A 22,222-nucleotide genomic window follows, 5' to 3' on the forward strand; every position below is an offset into this window, starting at 1 on the left:
TGCAGGTTTTGTCATCATGTGCCAGTTTTTTGTGAGCTGATTGGCAGCCCTTTAGAATGTCCTCGGGGCGCAGGGAAATGCGCCCCGAACACTCCCATTCCCGATTGCTGTCCTGTGATTGGTCCAGGAGCAGTGACAGGGCTGCGAGGGCTCAGAAGACGCTGATCTACAGCTGGACGTGGACAGGATCTCTGCAGTCTCCAGGAAGGATCACTACCAGCCATAGATGTGCGTACGGTATGTCCCTAGGCACACCCTAATCATCTGCCTGTGTTAATTTTGTCCCAGCCTGTGTCCCGATTTTTCCAGCAGCATGAACAGCTGCAGAATCCCTTCTCTTGACATTCAATATGTTTCAGGTCCTGAAGCTCCTCCCCCGCAGCATTCGGCAGTGTTCTGCATTGCAAGTACTGTATGAAATGTCTGCTTGCTTGCTCCTAATCGTCTGCCTCTGCCCTTCTCCCAGCCCCCCCCCCCCCGCCTCCATACCATGAACTGTAATGTCCCGTGGCTGCTGCAGAAGGATTGCTACTGTGGGAGGGGGTGAGTGTGAGTGTGTAAGTGGGGGTGGGGTGGGACTGGTGGACTGAACCTGAACAATGTTTAGGAAAGAGGATGAATGTGTGAAGAGCTGGCCAGAGTCAGCAGGCAGAAGCCCTGCTGTGTGTTACTGCAGCCAGCTTCAAGTACTGCCTCTGTATATGGCACTGCAATGCTGGAGCTGAGGGAACAGTAAGACCACCTCTCCCCCAAGCTGACAGATATCTGTCCAGCCATTTTATACTCCACCTCTAGGGGCTATTTCACATAAACAGCTAGTGAGGTGGCTGACCTTTGCCTTTTACCGCACCCTGCTTTTGCACCCAAATCCTAACCATCCAGTCGCAGCTGTGGCAATTTTACCTGAGGCAGGAGAGTTTTATTGGCAGGACTGCCTGTCAAACTCACCCATTGAGTTCAATGGGTTCGCTCTGCAACTGCGAGCCAAACGCTTGGCTCACAGTTATGGTACGGTCTCGCAATGTCAAATTGGTATTCAGCAATTTTAAAAGAAAGTAAAAGCACACATCAGGAGGTAGCGGTAGCACCTCCTGAATGTCTGTCAGCTATTGCTATACCCTCCTCTGAAAGGCAATCCACCACATATTACTTTTCAGAGGGTGGTAAGCATTGCCGCAAATGTGAAAGAGACCTAAACGCTGACACCCATTGTCTATTTTACACTCACCATTACCCAGAACATTACTTCCCAAACATTTCCCATGTCCCCCCCCCCCTCCAACTTAAATCAATCACCAACCATTTCCCAACCCAAAGATCCCTGATTATCATTCATCAACCAATGCCCACACCCCAGCATACATACATACCACGGCCTCTGCTGACAGGCATCACTTCTAGCTTCTTCCTATCCCCCAATTGACAGACTGTATTTCATAGTCACTTTCATTCCCCACCTCCCCAACATCTCTCCCTGGTAACTTCACAGACAGCGCCACTGAAAATCATTGTTCCTCAATGACTCACCTCCACCCACAGAAATTACCCACACTGTCATACCTTCCACAGTCCTCTCCTGTACATAGTGCCCGCTGTCATACCCTCCACACTCCTCTCCTGTACATACTACCCACCTCCATACACTCCGCACTCCTCTCCTTTACATACTGTATTTCCCCCTCTCATACCCTCCACACTCCTCTCATGTACATACTGCTCCCACTCATACCCTCCACACTCCTCGCCTCCATACACTCCTCTCCTGTACACACTACTCACCTCCATACACTCCTCTCCTGTACACACTACTCACATCCATTACATTTTTCTGTTTGTGCCCCCCCCCCCCCCAAAATTTTGAGCACCAGCCGCCACTGCAGTGCAGTGTAGTCAGCAAGCAGAGTAGTCTAGTTAAGACATTACTAGCAGACAGTTAGGTAGGGAGAGAGCTTAGGCAGGGAGAGAGATTTGTGCTTTTTACAATTTAAGAGATTAGATAGTGAAGTGTATTCAGCAGTGCAATATATACCATAGACCATATTCCATAGTATGGACCATACATTGATAGATATAGATATAGGGCAATTGAGTATATATTAGGCCATTCAGTATCTATAGGTCAGTTTAGTATAGACCATACTTTGATATATATATATATATATATATATATATATATATATATATATATATATATACAGTGCCTTGCAAAAGTATTCGGCCCCCTTGAACTTTACAACCTTTTGCCATATTTCAGGCTTCAAACATAAAGATATAAAACTTTAATTTTTAATCAACAACAAGTGGGACACAATCATGAAGTGGAACAAAATTTATTGGATATTTCAAACTTTGTTAACAAATAAAAAACTGAAAAATTGGGTGTGCAAAATTATTCAGCCCCTTTACTTTCAGTGCAGCAAACTCTCTCCAGAAGTTCAGTGAGGATCTCTGAATGATCCAATGTTGACCTAAATGACTAATGATGATAAATAGAATCCACCTGTATGTAATCAAGTCTCTGTATAAATGCACCTGCACTGTGATAGTCTCAGAGGTCCGTTTAAAGCGCAGAGAGCATCATGAAGAACAAGGAACACACCAGGCAGGTCCGAGATACTGTTGTGGAGAAGTTTAATGCCGTATTTGGATACAAAAAGATTTCCCAAGCTTTAAACATCCCAAGGAGCACTATGCAAGCGATAATATTGAAATGGAAGGAGTATCAGACCACTGCAAATCTACGAAGACCTGGCCGTCCCTCTAAACTTTCAGCTCATACAAGGAGAAGACTGATCAGAGATGCAGCCAAGAGGCCCATGATCACTCTGGATGAACTGCAGAGATCTACAGCTGAGGTGGGAGACTCTGTCCATAGGACAACAATCAGTCGTATACTGCACAAATCTGGCCTTTATGGAAGAGTGGCAAGAAAAAAGCCATTTCTTAAAGATATCCATAAAAAGTGTTGTTTAAAGTTTGCCACAAGCCACCTGGGAGACACACCAAACATGTGGAAGAAGGTGCTCTGGTCAGATGAAACCAAAATCGAACTTTTTGGCAACAATGCAAAACGTTATGTTTGGCATAAAAGCAACACAGCTCATCACCCTGAACACACCATCCCCCACTATCAAATATGGTGGTGGCAGCATCATGGTTTGGGCCTGCTTTTCTTTGGCAGGGACAGGGAAGATGGTTAAAATTGGTGGGAAGATGGATGGAGCCAAATACAGGACCATTCTGGAAGAAAACCTGATGGAGTCTGCAAAAGGCCTGAGACTGGGACGGAGATTTGTCTTCCAACAAGACAATGATCCAAAACATAAAGCAAAATCTGCAATGGAATGGTTCACAAATAAACATATCCAGGTGTTAGAATGGCCAAGTCAAAGTCCAGACCTGAATCCAATCGAGAATCTGTGGAAAGAACTGAAAACTGCTGTTCACAAACACTCTCCATCCAACCTCACTGAGCTCGAGCTGTTTTGCAAGGAGGAATGGACAAAAATTTCAGTCTCTCGATGTGCAAAACTGGTAGAGACATACCCCAAGCGACTTACAGGGGTATGTCTCTATCAGTTTTGCACATCGAGAGACTGAAATTTTTGCCCATTCCTCCTTGCAAAACAGCTCAAGCTCAGTGAGGTTGGATGGAGAGCGTATGTGAACAGCAGTTTTCAGTTCTTTCCACAGATTCTCGATTGGATTCAGGTCTGGACTTTGACTTGGCCATTCTAACACCTGGATATGTTTATTTGTGAACCATTCCATTGTAGATTTTGCTTTATGTTTTGGATCATTGTCTTGTTGGAAGACAAATCTCCGTCCCAGTCTCAGGCCTTTTGCAGACTCCATCAGGATTTCTTCCAGAATGGTCCTGTATTTGGCACCATCCATCTTCCCATCAATTTTAACCTACTGCCATCCACGCTACAGCCTATATACGGCTGCAGCGCGGACTCGAATTTTCGGGAGGCCGTTTTTAAATGGCCTCCAGTGACACGCCCCCCCGTGCGCTCCCGCGAGTGCGCATTGGGGAAAATCTGTGTCGGCCGTGTCCAAGGGATCACAGATCGTGGTGAATGGCCAATCACAGCGGCCATTCACCACGTGATCGGGCCGTCCAATGAGCGATGATCTCATATGTAAACATATGAGATCATCTCTCATCGCCGGCGCTCCTTCCTCACACAGAGCCTGTAGTGTGAGGAAGAAGGGGGAGCCTCACAGCGCCGGGGACACACAGCGATGAAATCAGGGCACTGATCACCAGTGCCCTGATTACTAAAAGGTAAAAACATACACACAGTGCCCCCCCATCAGTGCCCACAGTGCCCGCCATCAGTGCCCCCATCAATGCCCACAATCAGTGCCCATAGTGCTGCCAGTCAGTGCCCATCAGTGCCTGCTCATCTAGGCACTGATGAGCACTGACTGGCAGCACTATGGGCACTGAGTGTGGGTACTGATGGTGCTGCCCATCAGTGCCACTCATCAGTGCCACCCGTCAGTGTCCAGTGCCATCCGCCAGTGCCCATCAGTGCCGCCTATCAGTGCCCATCAGTGCCGCCCCTCAGTGCCGCCTCTCAGTGCCCAGCAGTGCCACCTCTCAGTGCCACCTCTCAGTGCCCAGCAGTGCCACCTCTCAGTGCCCAGCAGTGCCACCTCTCAGTGCCCAGCAGTGCCGCCTATCAGTGCTCATCAGTGCCGCCTATCAGTGCCGCCTATCAGTGCCGCCTATCAGTGCTCATCAGTGCGGCATATTAGTACCTCCTCATCAGTGCCCATAAGTGCCACCTCATCAGTGCCCATAAGTGCCACCTCATCAGTGCCCATCAGTGCAGCCTATCAGTGCCCATCAGTGCCGCCTCATCAGCGCACACCAGTGAAGGAGAAAAATTTATTTTCAAAATTTACTCGCAGAAAATAAGAAAAACTTTTTTTTTTTTCAAAATTTTCTGTCTTTATTCTTTTTTTTTTGTAAGAAATAAAAAACCCAGAGGTGATTACATACCACCAAAAGAAAGCTCTATTTGTGTGAAAAAAATGATAAAAATTTCATATGGGTACAGTGTAGCATGACCGCGCAATTGTCATTCAAAGTGTGACAGCGCTGAAAGCTGAAAATTGGCCTGGATGGGAAGGGTGTTTAAGTGCACAGTAGGCAAGTGGTTAACCATCTTCCCTGTCCCTGCCGAAGAAAAGCAGGCCCAAACCATGATGCTGCCACCACCATGTTTGACAGTGGGGATGGTGTGTTCAGGGTGATGAGCTGTTTTGCTTTTACGCCAAACATAACATTTTGCATTGTTGCCAAAAAGTTTGATTTTGGTTTCATCTGTCCAGAGCACCTTCTTCCACATGTTTGGTGTGTCTCCCAGGTGGCTTGTAGCAAACTTTAAACTACACTTTTTATGGATATCTTTAAGATATGGCTTTCTTCTTGCCGCACTTCCATAAAGGCCAGATTTGTGCAGTATACGACTGATTGTGGATTCTATTTATCATCATTAGTCATTTAGGTCAACATTGGATCATTCAGAGATCCTCACTGAACTTCTGGAGAGAGTTTGTTGCACTGAAAGTAAAGGGGCTGAATAATTTTCCATGCCCAATTTCTCAGTTTTTTATTTGTTAAAAAAGTTTGAAATATCCAATAAATTTCGTTCCACTTCATGATTGTGTCCCACTTGTTGTTGATTCTTCACAAAAAATTACAGTTTTATATCTTTATGTTTGAAGCCTGAAATGTGGCAAAATTTTGAAAAGTTCAAGGGGGCCGAATACTTTCGCAAGGCACTGTATATATAGATATAAGGAAATTGAGTATTTTGTTCACTTTTGTTGCCAGTGGTTTAGACATTAATGGCTGTGTGTTGAGTTATTTTGAAAGGACAGCAAATTTACACAGTTATTTAAGCTTTACACTCACTACTTTACATTGTAACAAAATGTAATTTCTTCAGTGTTGTCACTTGAAAAAATATAATAAAATATTTCAAAAAATGTGAGGGGTGTACTCACTTTTGTGAGATACTGTATATAGGGCAATTGAGTATCTATCAGTCAGTTCAGTATATAGACCATACATTGATATCTATATATATATATATATATATATATATACAGTACAGACCAAAAGTTTGAACACACCTTCTCATTCAAAGAGTTTTCTTTATTTTCCTGACTATGAAAATTGTAGAGTCACACTTCAAGAGTTAGTCACCTGAAATGGTTTTCACTTCACAGGTGTGCCTTGTCAGCTTTAATAAGTGTGATTTCTTGCCTTATAAATGGGGTTGGGACCATCAGTTGTGTTGTGCAGAAGTCAGGTGGATACACAGCTGATAGTCCTACTGAATAGACTGTTAGAATTTTTATTATGGCAAGAAAAAAGCAGCTAAGTACAGGAAAACGAGTGGCCATCATTACTTGAAGGTCAGTCAGTCTGAAAAATTGGGAAAACTTTGAAAGTTTCCCCAAGTGCAGTCACAAAAACCATCAAGCGCTACAAAGAAACTGGCTCACAAACAGACCGCCCCAGGAAAGGAAGACCAAGAGTCACCTCTGCTGCGGAGGATAAGTTCATCCAAGTCACCAGCCTCAGAAATCGCAGGTTAACAGCAGCTCAGATTAGAGACCAGGTCAATGGCACACGGATGTTACAATATTTTCATAAAGTGCAAATATCTGTGCTGTGCAAAATAACTTGTGCAAATAATTTATTATAATAGTGCTGTGCTAAAGTCCATGTAATAATCTTTTCTTCAAATTGGAAAAAGTGCTGGTGCTTAATCCGTTTTTGCTTGTGGGGTTACCCCCTTTGTAGATCTACTTACCACAGTGTGGTTTCAACAAAGCAGAAAGTGATGGTCATGGTAATCCTTAAATTCCTTGGTAATTGCTGTAAATCCGTAAGATTCCTTTTCCTTTTAAGTGATCCCAGATTTCCTCATAAAAACAAAAGGCTTTCCATAGTGAAGACCGTTTAAAATTGTAATTTATTGAGGTATAAAGACGATGGGATACTTACAAACATGTTAAAAACAAAGGACATGTAAATGTACACTCGGCTCGGTGGTTAGCTGCTCCCGCAGCGTGCGCTTCACCGACCGGATATCATGTGACAGACCGCTCGGCCAATGGCTAGACGCGTTTCGCTGTTGAACACAGCGTCTTCTGTACATATCTATTTAGAGATCTATTCACCATAAGCGCGAGGATTTTCAGTCCTACAATAGCACACGGAGTTCTAGCAGCAGACACATCTCTAGAACAACTGTGAAGAGGAGACTGTGTGAATCAGGCCTTCATGGTAGAATATCTGCTAGGAAACCACTGCTAAAGAAAGGCAACAAGCAGAAGAGACTTGTTTGGGCTAAAGAACACAAGGAATGGACATTAGACCAGTGGAAATCTGTGCTTTGGTCTGATGAATTCAAATTTGAGATCTTTGGTTCCAACCACTGTGTTTTTGTGCGATGCAGGAAAGGTGAACGGATGGACTCTATATGCCTGGTTCCCACCGTGAAGCATGGAGGAGGAGGTGTGATGGTGTGGGGGTGCTTTGCTGGTGACACTGTTGGGAATTTATTCAAAATTGAATGCATACTGAACCAGCATGGCTACCACAGCATCTTGCAGCAGCATGCTATTCCATCCTTGGGAGTTGCCTTTTTCGTGGCCAGCCTAAGGCACACCTGTGCAATAATCATGCTGTCTAATCAGCATCTTGATATGCCACACCTGTGAGGTAGATGGATTATCTCGGCAAAGGAGAAGTGCTCACTAACACAGATTTACACAGATTTGTGAACAATATTTGAGAGAAATAGGCCTTTTGTTTACATAGAAAAAGTCTTAGATCTTTGAGTTCAGGTCATGAAAAATGGGGGCAAAAACAAAAGTTGCGTTTAAAATTTTGTTCAGTGTACATATATACTGTAGGTATTCTAAAAGTTGAAAATTCCTTCTCACCCCGCAAAGTAAAAAAATATATCTTCAGTTTGTTCCTAAGTTGCTATATTCAGCTGCCTAGAGCGAAGAAAAATACTAGATACTTCTGCGTCACATGGAGTGGAGGAAAAATCTGGAGTTTGCATGTTCTCCCTGTGCCTGTGTCTGTTTCCTCCAAGTACTCTGGTTTCCTCTCACATTCCAAAGACATACTGATAGGTTAATTGACATATGTCTAAATTGGCCTTAGTATGTGCATGCATGAATGTGAGTTAGGAACTTTAGATTGTAAACTCCTTAAGGGGAGGGGCTGACGTGAATGTACAATGCATATGTAACGTGCTGCATAAATTGTCAGTGCTATAAATGTACCTGTAATAAATAATAATATTAATAAGCCCTACATATGCTCTGACTAGAATGACTTGAAGCTTACATAAGACCTTTTCTCATCTTTTTTCTCTTCAACAGGCAAACTAGGTAATGGGGAAGAAATGAAAACCTATGTAAAACAGTGCTGGCATTTAAGTGAACCTGTTGTTTTGTCCTGCATAGACAAAGCAAAGGGTCAATTTAGGGATTTATAAGATTTCCACATCTATCTGTTAAATAAATGGAGATTTTATTTGTAACTTACTTTGATAACATATATGAAAATGTATGTTTTAATGGAAAGTGCTATTACAGTTGTATTTATCTGGCTGTACAACTTCAGCACATAATACAAGATCCTCTTCGGTTCTCGTGAACCAGAAATGCTTCGCCAATTTTAAACGCGTTTATTACACTTGAAAGCCTTGTCTTTTTAGACAACCCCCCTTTCAAAAGACTGTGTACCACATTGTTGATGCAATACAAAGATATATGAACGCTAGCCTATTATCAATGTCTTGCCTAACCATCTGAACTCCTGGAATGAGTTACTTCATTTCACAAGAGGCCTTCAAAACAACAGTTTACTCAAACAGCTCATGGGAGGGAACAGTTAACCTTCACAGGACCTTGACTTTCTACTCATTCTACTTGACCTTTTTGCAGCCTCTGACATTCTAGACGACCCTCTTCCTCTTTATACAAGACAAAACTAGCACTCCATTCTCCTCTTGTGATAGCTGTTGATGTTCCCCATGATTTTGTTTCAGGACATCCTCTCTTTTCTCTATACAACTACTATCAGAAGCTAAGTGTTACTTTTAAGGGCCACCTCAGTGAGCATGATTTTTTTTCCAGTCTTAGTAGCATTAGAAGGCAAGATATGATATTTCAATGCCAAATCCTTAACAATATATAAATAAAGCCAGCTTTAGAAAATGAACCTGTTAATCTTCAAGCAAGTTATATCAAATACATAAATAATCAGTTAAAAAATATTTCTTGTTGAAAAATATTAATGTTGTTCAAGTTCATTCTCTCACAACTCCTAATTTTTTCGTCTAGAGCAAAGCAAACGAAACCCCCTGAGCAAATGGTATCAATTTCACCACACATGGGTAAAATAATTTATTTCTTGTTCCCACAAGTACAATTGGATCAATTCCCTGAATGAAAACATTTCCATATTATTCTCTAGTGATTATACCTGTGAACATCATTAGTTTTAAGCAACTCATCATCTTCTAGCAATTTAGCCATTATTAGCTCATGTGGTAAGGCATTCCATAGGTTATCCACTCATACTAAAATGACCAATTTTACACCTGATGACAAAATGTTACTCTTTCAATACTCAGTAAATTTCCCTTGTCCTTTTTACAGTCTTTGGCATAGAAAGTTCTTGTACCAAACCTTTAAAGCTCAACTCTGGGCAACTACATGGCATGACCCCACTGCAAGGGTTAATTCATCATTTGGGTGTGGGGGAACAATAAAAAAAAGATATACTTACTCAATCAATCGCCCCCCCCCCAGCTGCTGGACTGGTCCCTACAGCATCTTCTCCATCACAGTCCAGCGGGTCCATGGCCCTGCATTGGACAGTGCACCTCCAGAGAGGTTTTTTTTTAACTATTTAACCATGGACTCACTTTTGGTTTAATTATTTCACTTTGTTTGTGAAACAACACCATTTTTTAATTAATGCTATTAGTGATTTTTTTTAGAACATACAGAAAGTAAATCTTTTTCTGTTCTCCCGATACAAAACAAGCTATTAATCCATGCAATGCGGGCACAGTCAACTGCAAGGGATACTTTTTTATTTGCGTCGAGTTGAGCTTTTTAACCTTTGGTATATTTATAAATATAAATCACACTGCTAGACCAAAAAATTTATAAATTAAAAAAGTATGTAAAAAAATATAAAAATATAAAATTACTCATTAAAATGTAGTCCTCACGCCCCAGCTTTGGAATTGATATCTGCTCTGGTATCCTAATTAGTGAACTAAGCAAATAAACTAGGAATCACACTCCTAGTGTTCCCTACCCTATATTCCTCATGTGAGACCAATTGTTACTTAACTTGTGGGGAATAGGTATTAAAAAAAAAAAGGAAAGCCTGTGCTTCCTTATGTAAACCATTCTTAGTTTGAGCAAGCAACTACTTTGTTCATGCCATGAATAATCTCTTATGTGACCTAAAGCCTGGGGAAATGTCACAGGCTCTTCTGCAACCAAAGCCTAGTACATATGGGCCATATATCGGACAGCATTGGCCGGTTAAATATAAACTGCCCGACATTCGGCCCCTGTGTATGACAGACGATCCGACAGAAGCCAGCCAACTGCTAGTGTGTACCAGGCTTAAGGCCGGCTACAGAAAGTTTAGTTCAGCAGCAAATGGCTGAGATTCAAGCCATGTATGGGCAGGCTGAATGTACCAAGTTGATTGATTGGTAAACTTGGGTACAACCAGCTTGCCGGATTTTGCATGCAATTATTGCTAGCGGCTACTTTAGGACCTAGCAATAATTACTATCTTCTTTTGGCAGAGACGGCTTTCCCCACCCCCTGCTGGGAGAATATAATGGCTCAGCGGGAGGGATTCCCCTGTCAACACTCTCTGGTTGAAGGAAACCCATGGTCGCAGAAAGGAAATTACATCATTAGTGACTGTAGCGAGTATATACCTTTCAATTAGATAGACCATGTCTGGTAGAAGACACTAAGCTTGCATATGTAATGAGCAAGCATGACTGTTACATAAATTGATAATTACATTATTTTAGATGAAAACAAGCTTTTTAAAACAAGAACAGATATGTATAAAATAGTATACATTATGACAACCTCTTTCACATGTATATATATATATATATATATATATATATATATATATATATATATTTAAAGCATTTCAAATTACTTTAGTTTCCTTTCTAAAAAGCAATCCTATGTACGAAAAGTTTCAGATGGAAACAACTTATTTATCATTGTTTAGTCTGATATTACATAATAACTAATTTAACTAAGTTGAAGTAGATACACATAAATATAGGAATGAAATAAAAAGATTATCTGCTGTATATGGTAAATTATGACTCACAAAACTTGTGCAAGGTGCTAACTACTTTGCGGAGGGGGGCACAAAGATACAGGTGCTGGTGAGATTGCCCTTAAAATAAAATGCTACTGGAGTATGATCTATCGATCTTATCTATTCTGTGCTAGGTAAAGGTACATGGACAATAGACATGAATCATTTCTCAATCTAAGATCTGAGGGATGTAATCATGTAATAACAATCAATTTATTCTTTACTTTTACATCAGCTAAAAAGACTTTAGCAAAAGCCCAGTAATTGGCAGTACCTACAGCAACTTAGGTCAAACAAAAAAAGGAAATAGTTTGAAATAATGAAATATTAATAGCCATTCTCCATAATACACATATATACAGATGTGGTCATTGTGGCTAACAAATTGTATGCCAACCAACCGTGCTGAGACCAAGACCGCTCTTCCCCTTACCCTTACCACTTACCCTACCACATTCCTCCTTTAGACTTTCCTGTCCCTTCTCCCTACTTATCTCTTGCACTTTTTGTTTTACTTTCCTCTACCTCTATACTGTGTTATACTATTTTTTGAATACATTCTTAAGCAATTTGACTGTTCAATGTAACATATGACATATGTAACATAAAGTTTTCAAAAAAAGTTATTGTACTTTATATCCGTAATAAAAATATTGAAAATGAAATGTGACCAATTGTTCCTCTCAATAAGAAAATGACTTATGACCCCACAGCCAGACTTGTTTGCTGGCTAGGAATATTTTGCAAGATTACTTGAAAATATTATAATGGTTTTTAAAGAACAATGTTGACGTTTTATCAACATCATTGAGTTTGCAGAAAAGGAATGCACAGAAACTGTTAGCTGCACTATGGAATGTCCTCTGCAATGACCATCTGTGCTATTGTATTATATGTAAAGGAAGTGAAGAAGAGCAAATAGAGTTGGAAGTAAGTAAAGCATCAAATCCTGGGAAAATGTAACAGGTGTTACAAGCAGCGAGTGCAGCTTAGGGGTCTTTGCTCAATCTAAAAGAACTCTGATCATAAATGGTTAAACTTGGGCCAAGGCTCTTTTTACACAATTACATTTAGGTATAAAATGTTTTCAGCAGCATGACTACCAATTAGAATCTAGGCTTCACTTGTGTATGTTACAGTAAATAGAAAATAAATGTTTGCACTGGTTAAACCGTGAAAGTTACATAAAAACGTGTGTTAGGAAAGGAAATCTATCATGTTTTTATTTTTCAGCCACAGAACCAAAGGTGGACATAAAACTAAGATGAGTAGTGCATGAATCAAACAAGTTTAGTAATTATCAAGTTTATGGGTGTGGTACCATTCAATTAGAGCAAATACCGCCATGGCCAACGAAACTTAGAGGAACTTGTTTTTTCTAACCAACCATTATTTATTTTTCTTTAACCAATTGCCGGCCGGTCACGTTGACCGCACTGCGGCAAAGTGGCTCGATATCGTCCAGCGAAGTAGACCTACGTCGCTGGACTCCTCCCCTTGTGGGCGGAGGCTCGCTCCGGCTGTTTTCAGTCACAGTGGGAGTCAGGCCAGGGGAAGAGAGGCGGTGATTACCGCCGCTCTTCCCCGATCATCGGGGATCGAGTGTGGAAATCCGCCCGCTTGTGTAAACAAATCGGGCAGATCTCCTAAGTGACAGGCAGGGTCAGATTGCAGGATTCAGCATAGCTGAACCTGCAATCTGTGCCTGTGTCACTCAGTCCATTTCCCCCACACACGTTAGTAAGCACCAGGCATACATTAACCCCTTGATCACCAATAAAAATTAACCCCTTCCCTGCCAGTGTAATTTTTACAGTAACAGTGCATATTTATAGCACTGATTACTGTAGTAATGTCACTGGTACCCCCAAAAGTGTAAAAAATGTCAGTCAAGGGTCCGATTTGTCCACCGCAACGTCGCAGTCCCGCAAAAAAAAATCACAGATCGCCGCCAGATCACCGCCATTACTAGTTAAAAAAACAATAAAAATGACATAAATTTCCCGTAGTTAGTAGCTGCGATAACTTTTGTGCAAACCAATCAAAATACGCTTATTGCAATTTTTTTTACCAAAAATATGTAGCAGAAAGCAAATTGGCCTAAAATGTTAAAATATTTTGATTTTTACATTTTTTTGGGGGGAATTTCATATAAAAAAATGTGAAAAATATTGTTATTTTTTCAAAATTGACGCTCTTTTTTTGTTTATAGCGCAAAAAGTAAAAATCGCACAGGTGATCAAATACCACCAAAATAAAGCTCTATTTGTGGGGGGAAAAAAGACATCAATTTAATTTGGGTACAGCATCGCACGTCCGCGCAATTGTCCCTTAAGGGTCATGTTAATGACAGCCTGGCCTTGTGGGTTGAATGATGGTGGCCCTCATGCAACCCTGAAGATTGGCTGCATTTAACACTGGAGAAGAAGTATTGCAAGGGACAGCTCTAGATTGAACTTCAGTATTGTAGCAAAAGCAGTTTGTTTTTATTTATTATTTTTAACTGTGATAACTTAATATTCATTTTCATGTTTGTGTTAACCCTGTCCAAGCGGCAGTCACCGCTTACCTCCCTCTGTGCAGCCTGATCATCAACCGGCCACGGTGCCGGTGGCCCCGGCCCACCGGGCAAATGCCGGTCTGCCCTATGCTTTTAGTAAACAAAAGCACCCATGTGTAAGGCATTGTTTTGACCCTTGCCTCACTAGCAAGAAGCTAGTGGTTAGGGTCATCATGAGAAGTGCTGCAGAAGTGATCTTAATGGTGTACAGGTAGGGAGTCATCAGGCGATACTCCCTGAAAAAGCATGCCGATAAGAGCCCATTCACACTGTTCTGTACACATTCATTACATTTGTACTCTTTCACATATTTTTATGCATAGAGATGCACTTTAAGAAAAAAAATTAATATTTGCGCTACTATTTAACTTATATGTAAAATAACAGGTGTCAATCATCAAAACAAAATGTGTACATATATGTGAATTCAAACAAATATGAGGATAGCAGCACTTAAATATATTGCATATAACAATAGAAAATACCATGTATAAAAAATAAATGCGCTTATGCAAAACAACAGTGCTATCACTAATAGCATTAATTAAAAAAGGGTGTTGTTTCACAAACAAAGTGAAATAATTAAACCAAAAATGAGTCTATGGTTAAATAGATGGAAAAAAGTCCCATGTACAAGTTAGTGTGATCAGATGTATTCATGTTGCCCAAATGACGACGTTCATTAGAACGGGTTAGTGGCAGCGGTGACGTCTTATCTTCTGTAAGGACGCCAGAAGCTGTGTGTAACCGATTTGCCTATAATATCCTTCTTTCTTGTAAGTACATGTCTATATCATTAAATAGTTTTTTTATGGATGTCTGCGCAATGAGTTTTTTCCTCCTTTTTCATGTGTGACGCAATGAGCTGGAGTGTGAATTACTAGCACAGCTTGATGTGGTTTATCCATCCATACTGAGAGCCTGGATTTGCTAAGAAAGTGTCATCCCACAGGCGCTCTTTGCTTGCATTGAAAAAGCTGCAAAAAGGTTGTGTTAGACTTGCAAAGGTCAATCCATCTGGTAAGAGGCAAATCCTCCTTTGTGTGCAGTGGAGCACAATGTATTTAAATAGGTTCACAATTTTATACTGGAAGAATCACCTCTGAATGGTTGTTGGGAATCTACATCTGGTCACACTATCTTGTGCATGGGGGCTTTTTTTCATCTATTTAACCATGGACTCACTTTTGGTTTAATTATTTCACTTTGTTTGTGAAACAACACCCTTTTTTAATTAATGCTATTTGTGATTTTTTTTTAGCACTGTTGTTTTGGATAAGCGCATTTATTTTCTTTACATAGTGATGCACTTGCAAATAATTTGTGTGGTATGTGTTATGTGGTGCAAGCCTATTCATTTCTAATGGGACCCCAAAGCACAGCGCTTCAGCACTGCCTTTTTCTCCCCAAAGTTCAAGCATGTGGGTGGTCTCTTGACAACATCACATCCAGTGCAGGACTATAAACCCTGCATTGTATATGGAGGGGACGAATATGCGACCACAGCTGTGAGCAGCTTAGCAACAGGCCTCGGAGAACCAGTAGCAATGCTGGAGGGAACCTACTGGAGCATGCAGTTAGGTATTTTTCTTTATTCCAGCACCCCTAGACATAATGAGCATTTAACCACTTTAGCCCCGGAGGATTTGGCTGCTCAATGACCAAGCCCTATTTTGCGATTCGGCACTGCGTGACTTTAATGGACAATTGCGCGGTCGTGCGACGCTGTACCCAAATGAAATTGATGTCCTTTTTTTATCCCTACAAACAGAGCTTTCTTTTGGTGATATTTGATCACCTGTGCGATTTTAATTTTTTGTGCTATAAACAAAAAAAGAGCGACAATTTGAAAAAATAACAATATTATTCACATTTTTTTATATGAAATTCTCAAAAAAAAAAAAAGTAAAAATCACATTTTTTAACAGTTTAGGCCAATTTGTTTTCTGCTACATATTTTTGGTAAAAAAAATTGCAATAAGCGTATTTTGATTGGTTTGCGCAAAAGTTATTGCGTTTACTAACTACGGGAAAGATTTATGTAATTTTTATTGTTTTTTTTTACTAGTAATGGCGGCAATCTGCGATTTTTTTTGCGGGACTGCGACATTGCGGTGGACATATCGGACCCCTAACTGACATTTTAGACACTTTTGGGGGTACCAGTGACATTACTACAGTAATCAGTGCTATAAATATGCACTGTTACTGTAAAAATGACACTGGTAGGGAAGGGGTTAACTTTATTGGTGATTAAGGGGTTAAGTGTGTTCCTAGGGGCATGATTCTAACTGTCAGGGGGCGTGGCTAGTGAAGTAAATACAGAGACATGCGATCCTATATAGCAGGATCGCATAGCCTCTGTGATCACTTCAGGGAGAATGACAGACGGCTGTGTTTACATCAGCCGCCTGTCTTTCTCCCTCTGCTGCGGGAGATGGCGAGTGAGCATGTAGGCTCATGTATATATTTTTACAAAATAATCTGGAGTGGGTGACTGGGGACAAAGAGAAGGCAAATTAACCGATTCCTGACCGGCTGCCGCCTATTTACTGCGGCAATGTGGCTCTGCTGCACAAATCGACGTAGGTCTACATCGGTCGTGAGCAGGCAGCTAGGGGCGAGTTCCGATTGCCGCCTGAAACCCGCGATCACCAGGAGGCCCCAATGAGGAACTTGAGGTGTGTACTATTTTGTAGCGAGTACCTGGTCTCCTCTCTGTTCTTATACATTTTTCAATTCCGGTATATTATCTGAGCTTCTGTTATCATGTACCTTTGCTACATGCCATTCGGTCTCTTTGAATTAGAAATGCATATCAGTTGTGCAGTTTTGTGTTTTGCTCCCTGCTTCCAGTAGTAACATTGTATTACCTGATACTGGCAGTCTGCAAGCCATGGGTTAATGGCTCAGCTATGTTTTCTGTGATTTTCTCCCCCTCCTGCCCTTCTAATTTTATGCAGTAGCTCAGCTTTCTCCCTCCTTCCCCTCCCATGTTACTCCCCTTCCTGCCATTTTGGCTTTATAAGTCCTTCACTTCCTTTCACTGTGCATACATATGAAGAAGAGGGCAAGTCCCTGGAAACGCGTCATGCACACTCCCTCTCCAGACATCCACCAGGCATTTTGACAGCTGTCATCCTCATATGCAGTCTAGAATGCCACTGCCAATACTCATACTTGGAGCTGGCTGACTCCCTGTCATCTTCGATTTCTGTTTTGCTCAGTGATGTCTACAGCCTCACACTGATTACAGCTGCTTGGTTCCAGATGTTCCCTATCCATGCTGTTTCATGCTAACTTCTATGTAAGTGTGCTTTTTTATTTTAATAAAGTGTTTTTAATTTTATGCTGACCTCAGCACCCTGTTATTCGCTTTCTTCCACATTGAGGTGATCCTACCCAGATCTTCTGCAGGAGCTGCACAGGTTCCAGTCTTGGTCCTTTCTCCTGTTCATCCATCCATCCAGTTGCCTCATCCATTCCTCTACCCTGTTTATGGTCTACAGATACAGATGAAAGTTCCAATGTACCAAGGGACTATGCACTTCTCCTAGGAGCGCTGTATGTACTGTGTACTTGTACACTCTTTGGATTTGCTAGTCCAAGAGTGGTGCCTCCTAACTGGAACTACAAAGGCAAGAAAACAAATAAATAATTTTAGGCACTGAGTAAGGGTACAAAGGCCCTGCTGGTAGCTGCGGTGATGCCCTCAGTTTTAAAAATAGAAAGAGAGAAGAGATCAGTACACCAAAAGGATCCCTCTCCCATCCTGCAGTGTAAGCCTGAAATTATTTTCCCACTGAATAGTCTACCCTCATCCATCCGACTTCTTCTCCTTACAGTATGTAACATTGCAATCTGTTCCTACATGCTGAGTTTTCAGAAGTGTCCAACCACTGCAACCATCCTAAATTGCTGTTGCAAATAGAAAGAAAACTGTTTCCTGGGGCAGAGAGATGCAGGGCATATCACAACAAACACACATGCCAGTGAAATGGCATGGAACAAAGTGAAGGAGGCTACTTTTTATAAAGCCAGCAAACAAAGTAGAAGCCACAAACCCTGACTCTGAAATGACTAAACCTTGGTAATTGCAGAAATATTTAAAAATTTAAGAGCTAGAGACATAATATAAAACTGTGAAGATTTCCATCTGTGTAGAACGGATGAAAGTAGAGTGAAAAGCCGTTAGAAAATGATCATAAGTACAGTGTGTAGCTTCAATAGTAAATGTTGTTCCAAACATATTCCATGGTAGTGCAGCTCACGAAATGCCTTGACCACCTGCAAGATGTGTGAACATTCTTTTCACCTCTTATCTTGGATTTTCAGACATTTAAAATTTTCCTCAGTGCTGTTTAGATTTCTTTCACCTGTTCTGTCAAAACCTGTTCTTCCTTCCAGTTTTCCTTTATAAATGATTTTAAAGCTCTCCTCTTTCCTTCTTTCAACATACAGTATTCATGTAATTTTATTATTTTTTATGTATAGTACAATAACTTCTTCTGCAGATACTTGGCTATTTCATATTTTGTTATTCTCCATAGCGCATTCTCACATGTTTCATAGATTTTTGCCAAACACCTTCCGTTCCTATATGAGAAGTATTTTCTCATCCTCTTGTGCTTAACACCATGTTTCAGATCCTTATGTTACAGCTGGTCTAATTATAGATTTATAAAGTTTATTTTTCTTAGTTTTGGACAGTATGTTCAATTTTATTACTTAGTTATTTGTAAAGTACACTAACATCTAATTCCTGATTTAGTTTTAAATTTAATTTTACTATCTTTGTTTTTTCGGCAATGGCAACAGAATGTATATTTCAACGAATTAGCTTTCTGAAACCCCAATTACTATTTTAATTGTCTTTATATTTTTTGTCCCTTCAAAGCAAATTTAAATAACATACTTAGTTCTCTCATCATTGATTTTAAGCTACACTGTCAGCTCGCCCATGCATTGCAAGCGACAGTGTTTCTACAAAGAGCTACATCCCATGCCTTTATACTCTACTTACCAGCATTCCTCCACCACTCCTTCCTCTTGCACAGCCACCCACAGTCAGGCATAAAACATGGAACCTACAGGTAGGGAGGAGCATGTGAACTTGCTAAGGTCTAGCATCCTTTAGCTAAGCTCAAGCACTGTCACATGATTGGGGAACTGATACCACTGGTCTCCAGGGTAGCAGTCATTTAGGGTGTTGGCTGCAGATGAGGAAGGAGCAGTGAGGGCTTGCTGATGTGAGTATAGTATAGGGGAGAAAGGTACCAGTGTCTCTTTGGTCTTCATCTTTTTTTACTCCTATTCTAATTCATTTTAAGGAGTTATTTTTTTTACTACAAGCTCTTTATCAACTATATGTGTTAGATGTTGTGGGGCAATAATATTAATTGTACAGCCTTTGTAATGCTAAGATTCTCCCTTCAGACTTAAAGCGGAGTTCCACCCAAAAGTGGAACTTCCGCTTTAGGGAGTCCTGACCCCCCGACATGCCACATTTGGCATGTCATTTTTTGGGGGGGGGAGCGGGTACCTAGTTTTGACAGGTACCCGCTCCCACTTCCGCTCGGAGCGCCGCGGCGCCCTGAGCGGAAGTTCTCCTCTCCCCCTCCCTCCCTGCAATCTTCTGGGACACGTCAGAGGTCCCAGAAGATTGCCGGCCAATCACGGCGCGCAGCGCGACTCGCGCATGCGCAGTGGGTACCCGGCTGTGAAGCCGCAAACTGTAACAGCCGGGTGCCCACAGCAGTGATGCCGGCGCCGAGGGAGAGGATCGAGGCTTCCGGCGGCCGCATCGCTGGACCGTTGGACAGGTGAGTAAATGGCTGGAACTCCGCTTTAAATGAATTCATGATAGGACATGCCCCTATTTATCTCCATTATTCACAGTAACTCCCCTTGATATTTGTTCTTTCACTTTACTTCTTATATTTATGGCATCTTCACTTAACCACTTTACCACTAGAGCATTTTGCTGTCTTACGTCTGGGCCACTTTTTGTGATTCGGCGCTGTGCGAATTTAACTGAAAATTGCGCGGTCATGCGACGCCGTACCCAAACGAAATTTACGTCCTTTTTTTCCCACAAACAGAGCTTTCTTTTGGTGGTATTTGATCACCTGTGCGATTTTTACTTTTTGCGCTATAAACAAAAAAATAGCGTTTGTTTTGAAAAAATAACAATATTTTTCACATTTTTTTTAATATGAAATTCCCCCCAAAAAAGATGTAAAAAACTATATTTTTTTTAATTTTTGGCCAATTTGTTTTCTGCTACCCATGTTTGGTAAAAAAAATCGCAATAAGCGTATTTTGATTGGTTTGCGCAAAAGTTATTGCGTTTACTAACTAAGGGAAAGATTTTTGTCATTTTTGGTGTTTTTTTTTTTAACGAGTAATGGCGGCGATCTGCAATTTTTTTTTTTGCGGGACTGTGACATTGCGGCAGACAGATCGGACCCTTGACTGACATTTTTGACACTTTTGGGGGTACCAGTGACATTACTACAGTAATCAGTGCTATAAATATGCACTGTTACTGTAAAAATGACACTGGCAGGGAAGGGGTTAATTTTATTGGAGAGGGAGGGGTTAATGTATGCCTGGTGCTTACTAACGTGTGGGGGGGGAGGTGACTGTGTGAGCCAGGGACAGATCGGATGTTCAGCTATGCTGAACACTCCGATCTGTCACTCCCTGTCACTTAGGAGATCCGCCCGCTCTGTTTACACAGGCGGGCGGATCTCCAAACTGGATTCCCCGACGATCGGGGCAGAGCAGCGGCGATCGCCGCCGCTCCTCCCCTGGCCCGACTCCCGCTGTGAGTGAAAACAGCGGGAGCGCGCCTCCGGCGGCGCGCGAGCGGCGCCTACAGGGGAGGAGTCTAGCGACGTAGGTCTACATCGCTAGACGATAACGAGCCACTGTGCCGCAGTAGCAGCACAGTGGCTAGTGGGAAAGTGGTTAATAAAGTAGGGATTCAAAATGCCCGTAGTGTTTTATATAATACTTTGCTTCTTTTCTACAACTATAGCAACCCATTTAACTGCTATAGGGCCCAGGAGCAGGAGGGGTCCCATTCAATCTGAAAATACAAGTAAATAAATACATTAGAACTCTAAAGAGGAAGTAAACCCGCTGAAAAAAATTGTGAAAAAAAAAAACTTTTAAAGACAAAGGCATATGAGCTAGTATGCATGCTAGCTCATTATGAAGCACTTACCTAAAAACAAAGCCCCCACAGTGCCGACAGGACGGCCGACATGTTCGGCTGTCCTTCTTCCTGGATCGCGCCCTCTGGCCATCTGATTGGCCGGAGGCGCAATCACATCACTCCCACGCATGCACGGGAGCCGCCATTTACGGCACTGGGCTCTGAAGGAACGGCACGTTTAGGAGATATTTATAGCATTTATAGCCTATATTAAGGCTTACCTATAGGTATATGTCAACAAAGTGGATTTACAACCACTTTAACTATTTTCATCAGTTTACCCTCTCCACCCATCTTGATCAGCTTAGTTTGAGTTCACCAGAGAAGGAGGAGCTGCTCTTCTTTGGTACCCAGAACATGCACAGCACAGCAAAGCTGTGTCTTGTGTGAAACGCTGCCAGCTCCCAAGAACTCAAAAGTGCCCTACTCAGAATATAATATGACAGCTTAAATGCCCACCGAAGACAAAAATGAATGAAATAAAATAAGCTATCCCAAGCGCTCAAAATGAGGACCACTCACCTATAAATGCAATGGCTATGCAGCTACTTAACTGAGAAAATATGGAATAGATATATATACTAGATAGACATTACACAATATCTCTACATATATATAGTAGCGCAAACTCATCAAAAAGATAGTGCCATAAATAATGTGCAAACCGCACAAAGTCCAATGGTTCAACAGATGTCACATAGGCAAAAGAGAGAGACTAAGAGATATCATAAACAGTCCGTAATCCTTCAATCTATCTCCTGGGATGACTACGTGAAGAAACGTGTTTCTCAAGGGGATCACCACCACCACCGTGCTCCAAAGGGGGGAGGAGAAATGCCCACTCACCAGATGCTGTGGCCCAACCCACTTTCGTGTTTGAGCGTTAAGGCTTATAATGATGGTCACTGGTCCAGAGTATCCACACCGGGAATCACACCAGCACTGTAAAGAACAACAGTAGACATATTCAGGAGGGTTTGGAATCCCTTGAACAGAGGATAGACATTAT

Source organism: Pelophylax lessonae, assembly GCF_965119305.1.
Source record: "Pelophylax lessonae genome assembly, chromosome: 5".
In the NCBI taxonomy this organism is placed as follows: domain Eukaryota; kingdom Metazoa; phylum Chordata; class Amphibia; order Anura; family Ranidae; genus Pelophylax; species Pelophylax lessonae.